The sequence below is a fragment of the Sciurus carolinensis genome, assembly GCF_902686445.1.
Source record: "Sciurus carolinensis chromosome 19 unlocalized genomic scaffold, mSciCar1.2 SUPER_34, whole genome shotgun sequence".
NCBI lineage: Eukaryota > Metazoa > Chordata > Mammalia > Rodentia > Sciuridae > Sciurus > Sciurus carolinensis.
Window position 1 is genome coordinate 5,193,414 of NW_025920112.1, and position 18,289 is coordinate 5,211,702.

Sequence of the window (18,289 nt, forward strand, 5' to 3'; positions counted from 1 at the left end):
TAGAATACAAGAACATGTCTCTGTTGTTCTATGCTAGCATCCAGATCCTAAACACATATTTAACTTTCCATCTTGAATTTGCCACAAATGCCTGAGGTTGATCAGCAATAACATATATAGTGCCTAAAGGTGAGAAAGAAGGGTAAAAAACTGCAATGTGTTTAACATGCATTTGTCTCAACATCCATCACCTTCTGAATTTGTCATATGCATTTACATTCTTACACTGTATTATTGTATTATGTCTCCCATGGTAATCAAATTATTTAAAAATACCAATAGTTTCCTTTTCTCAAACCTTGAAATCTGAAATACCTGTGGCCATATTTGTGTCACTAGTTATATTTTCTGAGTGAGTACTGCATTAAATAGACTTATATTACAATTACACAGGGTGCTGATCTTGCATGACCTCACTCCAGGCTGCACCTTGTTTGATACAGCAGAGTAGATGGGCAGAGTGCTGCTTGGGAGCTCTTCATCTGTAAATCAGTAGAATAAAGAGAGCCAGTGCAGGTGAGAAGTCAATCAACAAAGCCACAAGTATTAGTTTATTCACCACCATGCAGGAAGTTGTGCACTTGCTCCTGAATGATAAAATGATGAACGATCCATGGTACAAAATCAAGAAACCTGCACCAGTAACTTGGAGTGGTGACTACATACTGATTTATTGAAAGGTTGATTAACATGATGATTTCTAACACTACAGAAAAGTAGAAGAGGGTTTCAGAGGATACATGGCAGTTGAGTATCCTTTAAAGTCCAGTGTATACTAATTGGAAAAATTAAATCAATAGCCCATTTTAAAATGAGTAGTGAACAAGAAAATTCCTCAGGTGAAAGTCAGGTTTGTGTCAGGGAGGAATGGGAGATGGGGAAAGAAACAGATTGCAGGTAGACTGAGTAGGACCACTTGAACTTCACCCTCACTGTGAAATTAACAAAAACGTACCAGTATCTGACCACCCACCCTGAACCTGGGGAACACACACCTTTCCAGAGGGGCCCAGGCAGGATCAGTAGAAAGATAACTTTGAAGAGTATGTGTGGTGAGGAGGAGGACACATGATTGGAGAGGGCAGAGATGATGATGTAGGTGACTCAGGATTGAACTTGCCTGACATGCTGCCGAATTGCTGTAACTGTGAGTGAACTATTACTTTCAGGATTTACAGTCAGTATCATTTTAAATAATTATGATCCATTGAGAAGAAAGGAATATAATGGAAAGTGTCCACCAGAGTGAGGCAAATTGTTTTTAGACAGAGGTGTCTTCTGTAAAGGTGAATTGGGTCCAGCTATAAAGATAAATGGGAGAGGAAATAAAGAGAAAAGCACACAAGATGGTGAAAGCAAGAAGAGGCTCCCTTGTGAAACCAATTCAGTGTTGCTATGTATTCCAGGGTTATATCAAGTCACATTAGCTTAAATAGTACAGTTAGCTTTGCACATTTGCAGATCACATAAGTTGCTTGTTTCTCAGAGTCCACTAGTGCCAAATGATTTTGTAATAAGATAATGTCTCCAGCCCTCATGGACAGAGGAGTTGCAGAGCATTTCTAGCCTATTCAAACAGAAGGTGTTACTGTCTTGAGAAGTTTGCTCACTTGATGGACTTACATTCCTCTGAACATTGACTGACCTGAAACCTCTACAACTCCCCTTTTGTGTTGTGTATGGCTTTTTAAATAAACATGACTTGATTTTTGTGTAAGCAAGGTGGAGGAAGAAAGCAAGGCAGAGGTTGTCAAAAAGCAGCACAGCATAATAAGGCAAATATCACTAAACATTCTCCATTGATAAGGTGTTTGATCCATATAAAATTTGATAGTCATGAGGTTAACCAATCTAATAAATCCCAAACTCCATCATCTTGTTGAACTTTTGTAACAATGCTTTAAGATGATCCAATTCTTTTTGGATGGGTTTATTTTTCTCAGTTAAATTAATAAAGCCACATATTATTAAGTTCCTGGTATCCCTTATGATGCAACAGCAGCAAATAATCAAAAGCAATCCTATTATAATGAATAGCTAGATGATACAAATTTCAGAAAAATTAACAATTTTTACTAAGTGGACCCAAATTTTATAATGAATGCAGGAAGTCAAAGATGGAACAGTATTTTGTACAGAACCACCAGCAACAGGGATGCAAAAACAGAGAAAATATTAAATAATAGGCAAGTCCATTGTGGAATTTGGGGTAAGTTTTATAAACAGAGCTATAAACAAATTTTCTTGGGTACATTTTAAAACCTCTAAGCTAGAAATTCTTGATCAGATATTTTTAAATGCTTTGTGTTCCCCAAAGTCACTAGATGATTAGAAGATGAGTTCCCTTGGGTCTCTAGTTTTTCTTGGATTTTCCTTCTTTGAATTAGGATCCTCTTCATCAAGAAACAACTGGAATTTGAGATATGGGTTTTCAAGTCCTTGATGCCAACTCATGACGTTTGACAGGTCTCACATCTTGGCAGGAATTAAGACATGACCTGTAGAGTAAGAACAGCAACATATCCCTTCTCCCAAATAATCAAAGGTACAGGGTCCTGCCATATTGGATCTGGTGGAACTCAATATTTTACATAAATATTTGGTAGTGGTTCCTTAAGTGTAAAGTGTCTGTTCAAGACAGAGGACCAATAGTATGCATTACCTTCATATTGTACATTAAGAGCATTCATTGTGAACAAGGTAATATTGAAAGCATTATTAACATGAGTAAGGCTAGATATCCTTTTATGTTTTTGTTTTGAAAGGCATGATTTAAGTGTGCAATGTTCATGTTGAACTAAGGCCTTTCCAGTAGGATTGTGGTGAATTCCATGGGTTAGAATTACATTATATTGATTACAAAACTGAGCAAAGGAATTGGAAGTATAAGCAGTATTAATGCTGTCTGTTTTTAAATGATGAAGTTTAACCATGGTGGACAATACAGAAGAGAAAATGAGAGATACAAGCTGAGACCATCTCTGAATGATGTGCACTGGCACATATAAGGCCTGAGGACATATCTATCTATGGTAACATGTAAGAAAGAATAGGGGTGAAAAGGAGGAAAATGAGTTGCATCCATCTGCGGAAGTACATTGCAATGTAAACCTGGAGGGTTTAGAGTTTCCCAAGTAGGGGAACAATGAGGTGTGCAATGAGAGCAATTATTAGTGATGAAACAGACCTGTTAAGAGGAATAGAAAAGGTTTTCATTTAACAGTGAGCATATTGATGAAAAAAACTGTTTGATTCCATGGCATCTGAAAAGAGAGAATAAAGTGATTTCATAGCAGCATCAGCCTGAGAATTTCCATTAGTAAGCAGTCTGGGAATCTTAGTGTGACTGCATATGTGAGCAAGAAACACTGGAGCTGTATGATCCTGTAAGAGATTGAAGAGTGATAAACAGGGATAACAAATTAGAGTCCAAATAAGGTAGCAGATTTCCAGAGGAAATATGAGGCATCAATTTGGCTATATACTGAGAAACTGCCATGATGTTTAAGGTGGTGGGAAACATAAAAAGAGTCAAAATAATTGCAGCTAATATTGCCCACTGAGGAGAAGCTTGAGGCAATGTGTAATAATAAGTCCATTTTTTGTCAGTGAATATAGATACCATGTCCCATTGTTTTCCTCCACCAGTGTAGACAGTAATCCCATTGAATGTGGAATGGAGGAAATTATAGAAGAAAGAATACAGAGACTTGACACAATAAGGAAAGGTTTTCATCTGGATGTGCAGGGAAAGCAATAGAAGCTAAAACATCAGTTAGGACAGCTTGATGATATGAAGAAAATTTTGAATATTGTGAATGTAAAGCCTTTCCATAAGTAGGAGAATGTCCATGAATATCCGTTCCTATAAGAGATAAAATATGATTGCGACCTTCACAGATCCATTGAGCATACATATCAGCATAAGGGAGACTACTTCTTCCTGAAAAGTGAGGAGCATATAACTACTCTATTATTTAAAAGTCTTGATTATAAATGACATCAACTTCAGCAATGGCATAAGGATTTCCTGTAAAGATTATTATCGATAAAAGAACAATGAGTATTGGGAGTCTATCCATATAACTGTAGATAATTTTTCACTAACATGTTGAAGACCTGTAATCAGTGCAGGAATTAACTGGAAAAAAAATGGTGGAATTACATTGTTTTTCAACACCTGATAAAAAGAAATAGCATATCAGTAGTTAAAGAAATATATGGTCAGGTCCAATTTAAATGTCCTAAAAATTGTTGCAATAAACTAGGAAATTTTTGGAATAAAGAGATAATTTTGGAATATGAGGAACAGAATAACATATCAGTATTTTATATACTAAGTAGTTAATAGGAAGTAGTCATTAATTTATTTTTCTGTGACCATATGGGGAACAGATTGTAATAGAATGTGTTGCAATTTAGTAAAGTAATTTTTATCTAAGTATTGGCCCAGAAATCAAAGTATCAACCATGTAATGATAAACATGAATATATGGGGATAATTGTCAGAAAGACTGAAGAGCCTTATTCACAAAACGTTGCCATACTGCAGTCCTATTGAACATACCTTAAGGAAGAACGTTTCACTGATATCTATCAGCAGACTTATGATCATGAAAACAGAATCTGGGAAGGCAATTTTTTCTCGATCATGACAAAAGAGAGGAAAGGCTAATAAAAGAAAACCTCAGTCATTTCGGTCTATTACATTTCAGAAATAGTACTGAGGAATTAGATTATGGTAAGGCAATCCAGCCTGAAGTAGACCCATAGGTTGTATACATTTATAACTTCTCTTAAATCTTGTAATACTCTCCATTACATTGATTTCTTTTTTATGACAAATATGGATATATTCCATGGACTGGTAGAAAGTTCAAAATGTCCCAATAGAAACTGTCCTTGAATGAGGACCTCTGTGGCTGCAAAATTTTCCTTAGACCATGGCCATTGTTCTAACCAGACAGGAATGGTGACCACCCATCCATTTTAATGGCAAGGCAGTCAAATCTGCAGAGGCCCCTATAAAAAAGGAGATTCCATAGACATTTGTAACTTGTGCAAGATGTTGCTGCCCGATATAGGAAAGGGAATTTCATAATGTATAGTTGAATATGAGTAGTAGATTCGTCTGGGTTGGAAGGGTGGAGTATCACAACCATAGAGAGTTCTTAAGCACCTGCTCATTATTGTCTTCTATGCTCCAAACTGGTGAGGCCCTTTGTAATTTCCATGCACGAGGCCACATTGAGAGGGGTCTAACTCTAACATCTACACCAGTATTTGATAATGTTGTGATTGACTGCTCATTTAAACAAAGGCTTAATTTTGGTCTATTTTCATAATACATAAACCTGCCCAATAATAGGGGAACCAAATCTTGCCTTCTTCCTTTTATTTAGGAGCTATTGTGTCGGGGTTTCGGCCGGACCCCTGGCCCTAGGTGTGGCAAGGCTAAGATGGCGCCTGGCAGGATGCCAGTGTGGTTGAGTGTAGCTAGCTTGTGCGCAAACAACTGATGTCGCTTGAGGAAGTTTCAGTGATTGGTTGAGGCCCCCTCACGATCACTGCATGCCTGTATATGCTGCCTGTATCTGTCCATGCTCTCCCCTCGTGCTCTGTATGATGATTGGTCGCTTGGGGGCATATAGTGAGGTGTAGCTTCCCCCAAAAGAGGAAGAAGAAGCGAGAGAAAAACCATGGCAGATGCGCGCAATAAAGAGCTGAAAAGAACCAGGTGTCGTGTCTCTCTGCGGGCAGGGAGTGTGATAGGTGGTGCCGAAACCCGGGAACTCTACAGGTAAAGTAAAAGGTAAGTATTTATTTTCATATTAAGACCTTGAGTCCGTCATTGGTATTTCATATTAAGACCTTGAGTCCATCATTGGTATTTCATATTAAGACCTTGAGTCCGTCATTGGTATTTCATTTCAAGACCTTGAGTCCATCATTGGTAGCTGGCAGTGAAGGGTAAAGAACCCAGAAAAAATTAAAACTTCATAGGTAGATGCAGTGGTACCAGATTGTTTGTGTGGTGTGTGTTATTTTTGTGTTAGTTGTGTGGTTTGTTTTTGTACTTGGATTAGCTCTTAGTGTTGTGAAATTTAACCATGGGAACAGAACTGTCTAAAATTAGAATGCAACAGACTCTCAGAGAGCTGCTGAAAAATCACAGAACTCCGTTAAAAGTAAAAACAGCTAGAACGTTTCTTGATACCATAGAAAAGGTTTCTCCGTGGTTTTTAGAAGAAGGGTTGTTAAATATCCCTCAATGGGAGCAATTAGGAGAAGATCTGCACACAGCAGAGAAACAAAAGTCGCTTCTTATGGGAACTTCAGCCATTTGGTCTTTGATTAAATCTTGTTTGCAGCACAAAGAGAAACGAAACCTAAGAGGACCTTTAGAAGAGGGAAGTCAGGTCTTAGAGGAGATTAAAGAGGAACGGTCTTGTTCTCATCACTCAGAAGGGAAGTGTGACTCAGGCGGGGAGGATTCAGAAGAGGAACTTTCAGGGGAGAAACTAGAAAAGGCATTTGGGAAGCTAACAATGCGATCTGAGCGCTCTGAGCATCCTCTAGCGCCTGTAGCGCCTAGTGCACCACAAATGGAGTCTATAGAAAAGGAACCTTATAGTAGACATCAAGGATGGGCTTCTTTAACATCTACCATTTATCCAGTGTTTGAGGATGCACAGCAACAACGTTATCACCAACCTTTAGATTTCAAGATGGTCAAACAGCTAAAGGAAGCTGTCAGTACTTATGGGCCTCAATCAGCCTTTACGGTGTCTCTGGTGGAAACCATGATGTCTCTAAATCTGTTGCCCTTGGATTGGACTAATTTAGCTAGAGCCACATTATCAGGAGTACAGTACCTCATGTGGAAAACAGCTTGGCAAGAACTTTCAACAGATACTGCAAGGCGTAACGCAGCTGCAGGAAACCCACAAGTAGACAGGGATATGCTAATGGGAACAGGACCCTATGAGGGAGTACAGGCACAGCTTAACTTTCATCCAGCAGTATATGCTCAAATTGCTGTGGCTGCTATCAAGGCCTGGAAAACTTTACAAGGAACAGGGGATTTACAAGGACAGTTGTCAAAAGTAACTCAAGGAAGTAATGAACCCTATGCAGACTTTGTAGATAGGTTGATACAAATGGCTTCAAGAATTTTTGGGGATGCAGAACAGGCCATGCCACTGATTAAACAATTGGCATATGAACAGGCAAACAAATGGTGCAAGGACGCCATAAGGCCATGGAAAAATAAGGATATGACTACTTACTTAAGAGTCTGTAAGGACATTAATGAGTCCACTGGAAATAGTGCGGCCTTTGTTGCAGCCCTTGATAGATAAACTACCGCACTTGCTGCAGCCTTAGGTCAATGAGGGGGTGGAAGACAGGAACTCCTGGGGCTTGTTTTACTTGTGGTCAAATGGGTCATTTTAAAACAAATTGTCCCTCTGGGTCTCCCTGGCATGGGTCAGGGCCTAAAATGTGTCCTCGTTGCCGGAAAGGGAATCACTGGCTTAATGAAAGTCATTCAGTAAGGGATAAAGAAGGAAATTTTCTATCGGCTAATTCTAAATTTCAAAAAAAACGGGGTGAGGGGCCCATCCCGGGGCCCACAACAAATATACGGGGTAATTCAACAAGTACCACGGCAGTGGTATCCACCAACAGAAAAAGGGATGAAACCCAAAAAGAAGGGCCACCTCAGGGAGCACAGGACTGGACATCTGTGCCACCTCCAGACTCGTACTAACGCCCGAAATGGGTGTACAGATGTTAGACACAGACTGGGATGGCAATATTCCTACAGACTCAGTAGGATTGCTCCTGGGCAGAAGTTCTTCTACTCTAAGAGGTCTTATAGTCCACCCAGGAGTAATTGATCCAGACTTTCAAGGACAAGTTAGGGCTATGGTTTCTTCACCCAAAGGGATTACAGTCATTTCTCCAGGAGACAGAATAGCACAAATGTTAATTTTGCCTAGCCAGCATTCCTTATGGCCTAGTAAGGAGACAACAAGAGGAGATAAAGGATTCGGGTCTACAGGCGGACCCTGGGCTAATTTTACTATGGACCTCCAAGATAGACCCATTATGCAATTAACAGTAGGGCATAAACTTTTTATAGGATTACTGGACACAGGAGCTGATAAAAGTATAATAAGTGAGGCAGTTTGGCCCAAAGGTTGGCCTATAGTTACAGCTAATCAAAATTTACAAGGGTTGGGAGTGGCTCAATCGCCTAACCAGAGTGCTGCTTCACTGTCTTGGAGGGATAATGAGGGTCATTCAGGGGTTTTCCAACCATATATTTGTAAAATACCTATTTCTTTATGGGGAAGGGATGTCTTAACTCAGATGAATGCTAAGTTGACAACAAACATTAATTCTAAACCTGCAACACGTATGATGAGAAAAATGAAGTATAATAAAGGTCTAGGATTAGGGAAGGAACAACAAGGGTCTTCACAGCCCATCCCCCTTCCTCCTCCAAAAAATGATTTCAAAGGGCTGGGTTTTATGTAGGGGCCACTGTTATTACACCTATTCCAATAGTTTGGAAAGATGATAAGCCGCAATGGATTCCACAGTGGCCCTTAACTACAGAAAAATTACAAGCGGCTCATAAATTAGTACAAGAACAAGTACAGGAAGGTCATTTACAACTTTCTACTTCCCCCTGGAATACACCCATCTTTGTCATTAAAAAAGGTCTGGAAAATGGAGATTATTACATGACTTAAGGGCTATCAAAGCACAGATGTTTCCTATGGGTCCTCTACAACGGGGATTGCCATTAATCACAGCCTTACCTAAAAATTGGCCCACCATTATTTTAGACTTAAAGGATTGTTTTTTCTCAATTCCATTACATGCAAAGGATTGTTGGCGATTTGCTTTTACTTTACCTTCTCTCAATCATGCACAGCCTGATCAAAGATTTGAATGGACTGTACTGCCTCAAGGCATGACTAATAGTCCCACTTCATGTCAGATATATGTAGACAGAGCCTTAAAACCTACAAGGGACACTTTTCCAGATTTATTAATTTATCATTATATGGATGATATCCTTATCTGCCATAAAAATAGACGGTTACTAGAAAAGGCTTTACAATTCTTAATATCTACTCTACAACAATATGGTTTAAACATCTCTCCAGAAAAGTTACAAATGGGAGAAACTCAAGAATATCTGGGCACTAAACTTACGGCTACTATGGTAAAGCCACTAAAATTAACTATTAGAACTAGTGAACTTAAAACTTTAAATGACTTTCAAAAACTTCTTGGAGATATAAATTGGATTAGGCCATATTTGAAAATTACCACAGGAAAATTAAAACCTTTATTTGATATACTTAAGGGAGATCCTGATCTTTGTTCCCCGAGGATCCTTACTCCAGAAGGACAAAGAGCTCTTACATTGGTGGAACAAAGATTACAGTCAGATCATACAGAAAGATGTGATCCATCCCAGCCTCTAATGTTAATCATTATTCCAGAACAACATAGTCCATATGGAATTATATGGCAAGGAGGACCTTTATAAAGTATTAATCTCCCAGCATCGCCTACAAAACAGTTACAGACATTTCCAAAAGCCACAGCTCAGTTGATATATAAGGGGTTAGAAGCCTGTGTTACAATATTTGGAAGCCACCCTAAGATTGTTATTGTCCCCTATACCAAACTTCAAATACAGTGGTTAGTTCAACATGATGACGATTCGGCTGTTTTACACTGTTCAACTACAGCAACTTTTGATAATCATTATCCTAAACATCCTTGGATACAATTTTGTAAAAACACTCCTGTTATATTCCCTAAAATTACCAGAACACAGCCTTTGCCAAATTGCCAAACGGTCTTTACTGATGGTTCAAAAAATGGAGTTGGAGCTGTAATAATTGAAAATAAAACAAAAACTATAATTCTTCCTCCTTCATCTGCCCAAGTAGTAGAACTTGCTGCAGTAGTTTTAGCTTTTAACATTATGATAGAACAGCCTTTCAATCTATTATCTGACAGTCATTATATAGTACAATCAGTGCCTTGTTTGGAGACTGTTCCTTATATCCCTGATGGGTCCGCTGTTGCTCCTTATTTTCGTACTTTACGTGCCTTAATCTTGGACCGCAAGTATCCTTTTTATGTAGGACATATTAGAGCTCATTCTGGACTGCCTGGTCCACTTGCCGGAGCTAATGCTGAAGCTGATAGGGCAACAAAAACTGTTTTTGCTTTTACTATGTTAGAACAGGCTAAAATGTTCCATACCCAATTTCATGTTAATTCCACCACCCTTAAAAGAAAGTTTAATATATCTAAAGATGCTGCCAGACAAATTGTTAAAACATGTCAACACTGTGCTCCTCTATTGCCAGTACAGTCTGTTGGAGTAAATCCAAAGGGACTATTACCTAATCATATTTGGCAAATGGATGTTACTCATTTTTCAGAATTTGGAAACCTTAAGTATATTCATGTTTCAGTAGACACCGCTTCAGGGGTGATCATGGCCTCTGCTCACACTGGGGAAAAAGTTAAAGATGTTGTACAACATTGCTTACAAGCATTTGCAGCCTGGGGCGTCCCAAAAATCATTAAAACTGATAATGGGATGGCTTACACATCCAAAAGTTTTCTTCAATTTACACAAAATTTTAATATACAGCTCATCACAGGAATTCCTTATAATCCTCAAGGACAAGGTATAGTGGAACGCACTCATTTAACGTTAAAAAATTATCTAATAAAACAAAAAGGGGGAATAGGTGCTGACTTTAGAGCACCTAAAGATAAACTAAATCTAGTACTTTTTATTTTAAATTTTTTAAATGTGTTTAAGAATGGACATACGGCTGCAGAAAGGCATGCTAATCCCACAAGTACTCAAGTGTGGGTAAAATGGAAAGATATTCTCACAGGAACATGGAAAGGCCCAGATCCAGTTCTTCGGTGGGTCCGAGGGTCTGTTTGTGTTTTCCCGCAGGATCAACAAACTCCGGTCTGGATTCCTGAGAGACTGACCAGAACAATACAACATGAGAGTGACAACAATAAGGATACAACTGGACAGCCAGACTCGGAACTTATGGGCTATAGTTAGAGTTTGGCCATATCCTCTGCCTTTAACTAATACCTCCTCTTTATTCCCTCCCATATTTAGCACTAATGCTTCTACGGGATTGCCTATACCAGCTTCTCCTGTTCAACAAGGGTTCTTCTTCACTCCCAATTTTAATGATAATTTTACAAATAATGATGTTCATTTAGGCATGAGACGTGTCAATCCTTCTACAGCTGGCTACTCTTCACTTAGACCTCAGGATATACTAATTTACAACCTTTCTTTGCTCTCTTAGGAGGACCAGAAATATTACGTTTCCACCTACGCCAGTTTGTGTTTTTTCCCCCCTTTTATGTTTTTGCTAACAAACAAAAAAAATGTTTCTCTCAATCTCTTTCAATGTTGGAATGCTTCTAGGTTCTCATGATCAGTCTTAATGCGTATTCCTACCTTCCTACCAGTCCCAGTCTTTGTTACAGATACAGAACTGCCAGTGCTATTATCAAGAAACAGAAGAGATCTTGGCATCACAGCAGTTGTGATCACTGCCATTGCAGCCTCTGCAGCAGCAGCATTGACACAACCATACAGACAGCAACAACAATCACTTGGCCAAAAATACAGCTGCAGCCTTACAGACTAAAGAGACCCTAAACCAACATCTACTCAGCAGACAGTGGATCAACACTTAAAAGCAGGGATTCTTTTAGTAAACCAGCGAGTGGACTTACTTCAAGAACAAATGGACATTTTGCAGGAACTGTTAAACGTGGGATGTATTTATCATCTGGAGGGACTGTGCGTTACACCTGTAGCTTACCATAACTTCAGCTATGCAGCAAACTTGTCTAGAATCTTGTCTGTTCAGCTACGTACCAACTGGTCTTACGAATTTGATAATCTTACTGCTATTCTTAGATCTCAAATTGTTAGCCTTAATGCTACTAGAGTTGATGTAGCTCCAATGTCTGAAGTGCTAAGTTGGCTATCCTCTTCTTTCAGTTTTGTAGAACAATGGGCAGGTATGGGAGCCTTTTGTATGCTCATGGTTATTACTGTTATCTTCCTCACACGCTTTATCATGCGCATGCGCCGAGATCAAGCTAGAGATCGTATCATCTTCCATCAGGCCATGGCTGCCCTAGAGGCCGGCAGTTCCCCACAAGTATGGCTCACGATGCTGGACCGCTAGCCAGACGGGTAAGGAAGGAGGTGACTCCGTACCAACCTAAGATAGGAGCTGTAGCATGCTCTGCAGTTATCCGATGACGGGTAAGGACGGTGGTTGACCACTCCGCCTAAGACAGGCACGGTCCCGAGCTTTCCTTTTCTTTTTAAAAGAGAAAAGGGGGAACTGTCGGGGTTTCGGCCGGACCCCTGGCCCTAGGTGTGGCAAGGCTAAGATGGCGCCTGGCAGGATGCCAGTGTGGTTGAGTGTAGCTAGCTTGTGCGCAAACAACTGATGTCGCTTGAGGAAGTTTCAGTGATTGGTTGAGGCCCCCTCATGATCACTGCATGCCTGTATATGCTGCCTGTATCTGTCCACGCTCTCCCCTCGTGCTCTGTATGATGATTGGTCGCTTGGGGGCATATAGTGAGGTGTAGCTTCCCCCAAAAGAGGAAGAAGAAGCGAGAGAAAAACCATGGCAGATGCGCGCAATAAAGAGCTGAAAAGAACCAGGTGTCGTGTCTCTCTGCGGGCAGGGAGTGCGATACTATTGCATGGTAATATAAATAATCACAATTAATTGAGCTATGAGGGATACTTTGGGGAGATTTAATGGCACATGAAACCAAACTTGAATGTGCATTACACCAGTAAAATCACAATCAATTACTCTAGGAATTATAATTTTTCTTCTTTAGTGCCATGGAAGTGGGCAAAATTAAACCAAAGGCATCTCTGGGGAGAAGTCCTTGATTTGGGTAGTTTACAAACTTCCCCAGGAACACATATTTGAGCAACCTCAGTAGTAATCAAATCTATACCTGTGCTCCCTCTGGTGGCATGAAAGAATTTGTGGAAGGAGCTTCTGTTTGAATTAGAAACATTTGTGAAGGAGACATCTGCATCTGCAGTTAAATAGGATTCTCCCCCTTTGGCCCTGGGTGGGGAGGTGACCCATAATTGGACTTTGCATTATTTAATCTAAGGGGACAGACAACCAATGCATGAGTTTTCCCTTCAGCAGCTGCCTGCCTCATACATTCAGAGAAATGAAACTGGACTGTGGGAAAAGAAGGAAGAGGATGAGGTATGTGAGAAAATCTTCATTTGTAGAATTCTCACAGACATTGGTAATGCTGTCATGGCTGCTTTTGAGATAGCATCTCGACACAATTACCAAGAATATAATACCAGTATAGTATCCATGTCTCCTCATGCACTTTTTTACCAATATCTTTCCAATCTATGTTTCTTAAGGACCCACTCTCCGGATACCATGGACAGCAAGAATCTATTTCAGACAGCATGGTAGTAAGATCAGCTTAGTTACAGTATGTTTAGGCTTACAAAACAGAAAAGGAAGTTCGGCCCAATGATGACATTGGGCATCAGACAGGGAATTCCCCATAGCTTACCAGTGGGATCTGTACCAACTGATGAGCAACACCTGCATGTATATTCCAGGTAGTAAGCTATCCCCTTTTCCTGTCAACACACCAAAAGTGTACCTGTGCACGAGCCAGCTGTAAAAGTTAGGTGGGGTGCAGCTGAAAATATTAAGGAGAGGGGAAATAAAGAGGCAAGCACACCTGATGGTGTACAGTAAGAAGTGCCTCCTGTGGGAAAGCCAGTTCAGTTTTATAAACTATTCCAGGGTTGTATCAAGTTACATTAGGTAACATAGTGCACTTAGCTTTGTGCATCTGTAGATCACATAAGGATTCCACCATCATCTCACAGAAATTCCTTAGAGGCCAGGCAAAATGAAGCAGTATCCAAGTTCCTGTAGGCTGCTCCTGATATGATAATAGGTGAAGCTGTGAAGGTGAAGCAAAATTTGGAAAGGAATGCCCAAAAATTAATATATGCAAGTAGCATGACCTTCCTGTCAGGAAGAGCTTATAACTACAGCAAGATCCAAGTAAAGAGATCCCCCTTGCTCTCCAATTAGCAAGATCAAAGGATAGTAATTCCCAATCTCTTTGGAAATAAGTTCTTTCAGTCAAGGGTCCTAGATGCTAATGAGGAATTGCAGGTGGAGTTATGTTTGCTTACCTGGGCATTTTTTTTTTCCTCTGAACCACCCATTGTTTCAATAGCCCTATTATTTCTGTTTGGAATGGGAAGGTTTGCTCTCTACCAGTGAATATTGAATTTTTGAGACTTGCTTTTGGTTTTCACAGTGGTTCACAGTCAGAAGTTTACCTTCGGTTTCAGATGAGATTGTGGTCTTGGACTTTGGGGAAATCCTGGAATTTTTAACACTGTGTAACCATTAGAGATGGCCTAAAATCCACTTGCATTGTTAAATGAACAAGAGTTTCGGGGGACTAGCAGGGGATATTATGCTTTGGAAGTGAGGTGTCTCCAAATTTTCCTGAGTAGAGACAGAAATTTTCAAAAGTAAAATGACTGGATTGTGAGAGTTGCAAAATAATCAGTTCATCCTGGTTTGAAGGAATTGACTGAGTGATATCTTTATGCATACAGGGCATTGCTGGAGAAGGTGGCCACTTGGATAAAGCCCTGGAAGCATTCATCTTCCTTGTATCCCCATTTGCCTTCCCTTTTTTTTTTTATTTCTTGTAGCTACATCCAGAGCAGTTTTTCTCTGCTGGGTCCTTCCTCAATGAGCTGACACCATGGGTACAATGCCATGGAATTAGTCAATGAGATTAAGTCCCTGAATCCCTGAGCCAAAATGCGCTTCCCCTAATCCGAGGTGTTTTTTTTAATGGGTTTTTTAATTATTTCTTTATTTTCTGACCAGGTGTTTTTGGTCAATAAAATGCAAAGCTGACTCACACAATTACTCAGCATAATCATACAGTGCACAGAATGTGTACCAGAAATATTAAAGATGCCAAAACATATGCGAACCAATAAATCAGTCACATTTTATTAACAGAATGAAGAACAATATGTCCACCACTGAATGTATTGATTAAAATATTTCTGACATATATATAGATAGTGGAATGTCATTCATCCTTATGGAATGAAGTAATGATACATGCTATAAGTTGGATTAATTTTGAAAACTTTAGGCTTAGTCAAGCCAGAAAAAGATATCATATATTGAATGATTATTTTGTATGAGATTTCACAGACAGGTAAAGATTCAGAGTAAACTTAGTGTTTTTCAGTGACTGCAATTAGAGTTAAAAGGTACAGTGTGTGTAAAGGATTTGACAGTTCATCTGAACTAATAAAAGTATTTGGGAAGAAGAGGTACTTGGAAGTTGTACAATTTTGTACTGTGGTAAATGACACTGAACTGATAACCATGAACCTTTACAGAGGTTAATTTTATGTCAGGAGGATTTCATCTGAATTGTAAGAGATTTTCTGCCAAACTACACACAGTTTTAAATGTTTCCAACTTGTATATTGGTGAAAGAGTGAAAGCTTTCACCACTCTTATGCCACCTGATCCCCATAAACACCCCTAAATCACACTGAGGTGAAGGAGGCAGAGATGAGAACACACAGTGAGTCCTTCACTCTCTCCTCAGTGCTACTCACTTCTCAGCAATGTCTTAGGGCATTGTTCAGCTGAGGACTCCCCTGGGTCATCCACCATTCATGCTGGCATGTGACCAGCTCTCTCCCCTGGGTTCTGGAGATTCTGCTGCCTCTTGGTGTGCTCGGCCTCCTGCTGTCTCTGCAGGCTGTGCTCTGGACCCCCAAGGGCTCTGCATCCTCTAGTTGGGCACCAGGTTCACATAAACCAGAGGTGACTGAACTCCTTACATTTCTCCTGTCACTGTGATGGCTGGACAGGTCCACCCTGACTGCAGACAGAGAAGCCAAGGAGAGACTCTGTTCTGTTCACCTTGGCAGCCTGCAATACTCAGGAGTGAGTAATTACATTATGTAAAGACACTAATCATTTAATTTTTTCCCTAAAACCCAGTGTTTGGAATAGCCTTACCCATAATTATGTCATCAATAATGTCTTTTGATCAATTACTACTTTAGTAGTATGAATGCACAAGGGGCGTTAGGTTTTCATTGTTTCAAGCCAGCCTGAACTTATCTGTTACAGAAGTGAAGATGGTCCAAAGTCTATTTGGGTGCTATTCATTTATAAATAAGTAGAATAAAATCAATCCACCTTACTGGTTAGTTATTAATGTGATGATATAATTATTGACTAATTTCTAGGCAGGAAATCATGTCATTTCTACTAAATGTGTGAAAAGATAAACACTACATTTTATAAAAGTCAAAGATATGTGACACTGTTGTGGGGGTGATGAACACATACTCATTTCCTGCAATTTAGTATGATATGCCAAATTTTTAAGAAAACAGACATGTGGAAAATAAATTAGAGGGTATGAAGAAGGTTACAGAGGAAAGTTGCATGTGACTCCTTTCGAGTTCCATAAACTATAATGGGAATATTGGATCATTATGTGACAGTAGTAAAAGGGGCTCTGCCAGCTGTGACAAGAGTGTCACTGAGGTATGAGTTTCAAGTTTGTGTCAGGGAGGAAGAGAGATGGGGATCAGATAGGATTGCAGGTAGACTGAGTAGGACCATTTCAACGTCATCATGACTCTGATATTAACAGCAACTTATTTGTGTCTGGCTACTCACCCCTGACCCTGGAAGACTCTCACACTTCAGAGGAATGCAGACAGGCTCAGCAGGAAGGTCACTTTTCTATGGTGTGGGTGTGGTTAACGTGGCAAGATGCTGAGTGGGACCCCAGTATACAAAGGGCAGAGGAAAGGGTGATGTAGGTGACTCATGTTTGAGCTTGTCTGAGCTGCTGGAGCAGTGTTATGCCTGTGAGGAAAAACTTCCTATTAAGGATTACAGTCAATGTCTTTTTAAATGATCATGATACCATTGAGAAGAAAGGAAGGAAATACAAAGTATCAATGAGACAAAGGCAAATTTTCCTAAGTACAAAGGAATCCAGCTTAATGCAGTAAAAACACTGAGAAGAAAACATTATTAACAGTGAATTGAGTTGTAAGTAATGTTCTCAGTTGTAATTTGTTTAAGAGAATGATTTTAGCTAAATTACAGAGCATTGAAAAATGCCCCGCCAGACAGGTGGCCCTGCAGAAAAGAAGGTGAGCAACTCCTGCAAGTACTCCTCGTGGGAGTCTTGGGAGGTCATGGTAGGCATGATGGAGGAACTGAGGACAAGTCCTGCAGGTCATGCCCAGACCCTGAGCTGCAGAACTGTTTACGTGCACTGGGGGATACACTCTGCCTAGAAATGATCAAACACAATAGGGACACATCATTCAATTTATCTTTCTAGTGCCTTTGAAAAAGCAATTTGGACTTTTCACCACTTTTTTCCTAAAACCTACTTAACTAATTAGGATACACTTTGAGCTAAAGGTACATGGCCTTTGCTCAAAATATTGTCATGAACTCTGAAATGATTTTGGGAAATTCACAGGATGATTATAGCTATTTGGTGCATTTAATAAAAAGTGTTTAAATCTGCTGAGTTCAAGGATCTGTATTGTCATAATAATAAATCTCACTTTTAATATAGCTTATTTATTCCATGCCACTTCATATCATGGCTTAAACTAAGACATATACTGGGAAGTAAAAATAATGAATGTTTAGAAATATTTTCTACTTAGATTATATCAACTAATGTTTGGGGGAGGCATTATTTGAATATAAGGAAGTTGTAATGACCTGACTAAATGGAACATCATTCTCTTCACATGATACTTCCATAATTCCCCATGTAGGTGGATAAAGCTACCTACTATAATCAAATAGCTATTGATGAGAATGATGTGCTGAAACAATGGTGCCTTAATGATTATAGTGCTATTTCTGCTTCTAAATCATGATAGAGAAAATTGAGTCATACTTTCTAGGCACATGAGAAAAAGTGGCCATAGTTTGTTAGAACCTTTGTGAAATTTAATTTTACTGAAATAGATTTTACACCCATTAAATGCAGTAAGCATATCAAATCATTCTGGACACACATGCTGCTCTACTTACATTATTTTGAAATGTTTTTAGAGTATAACAA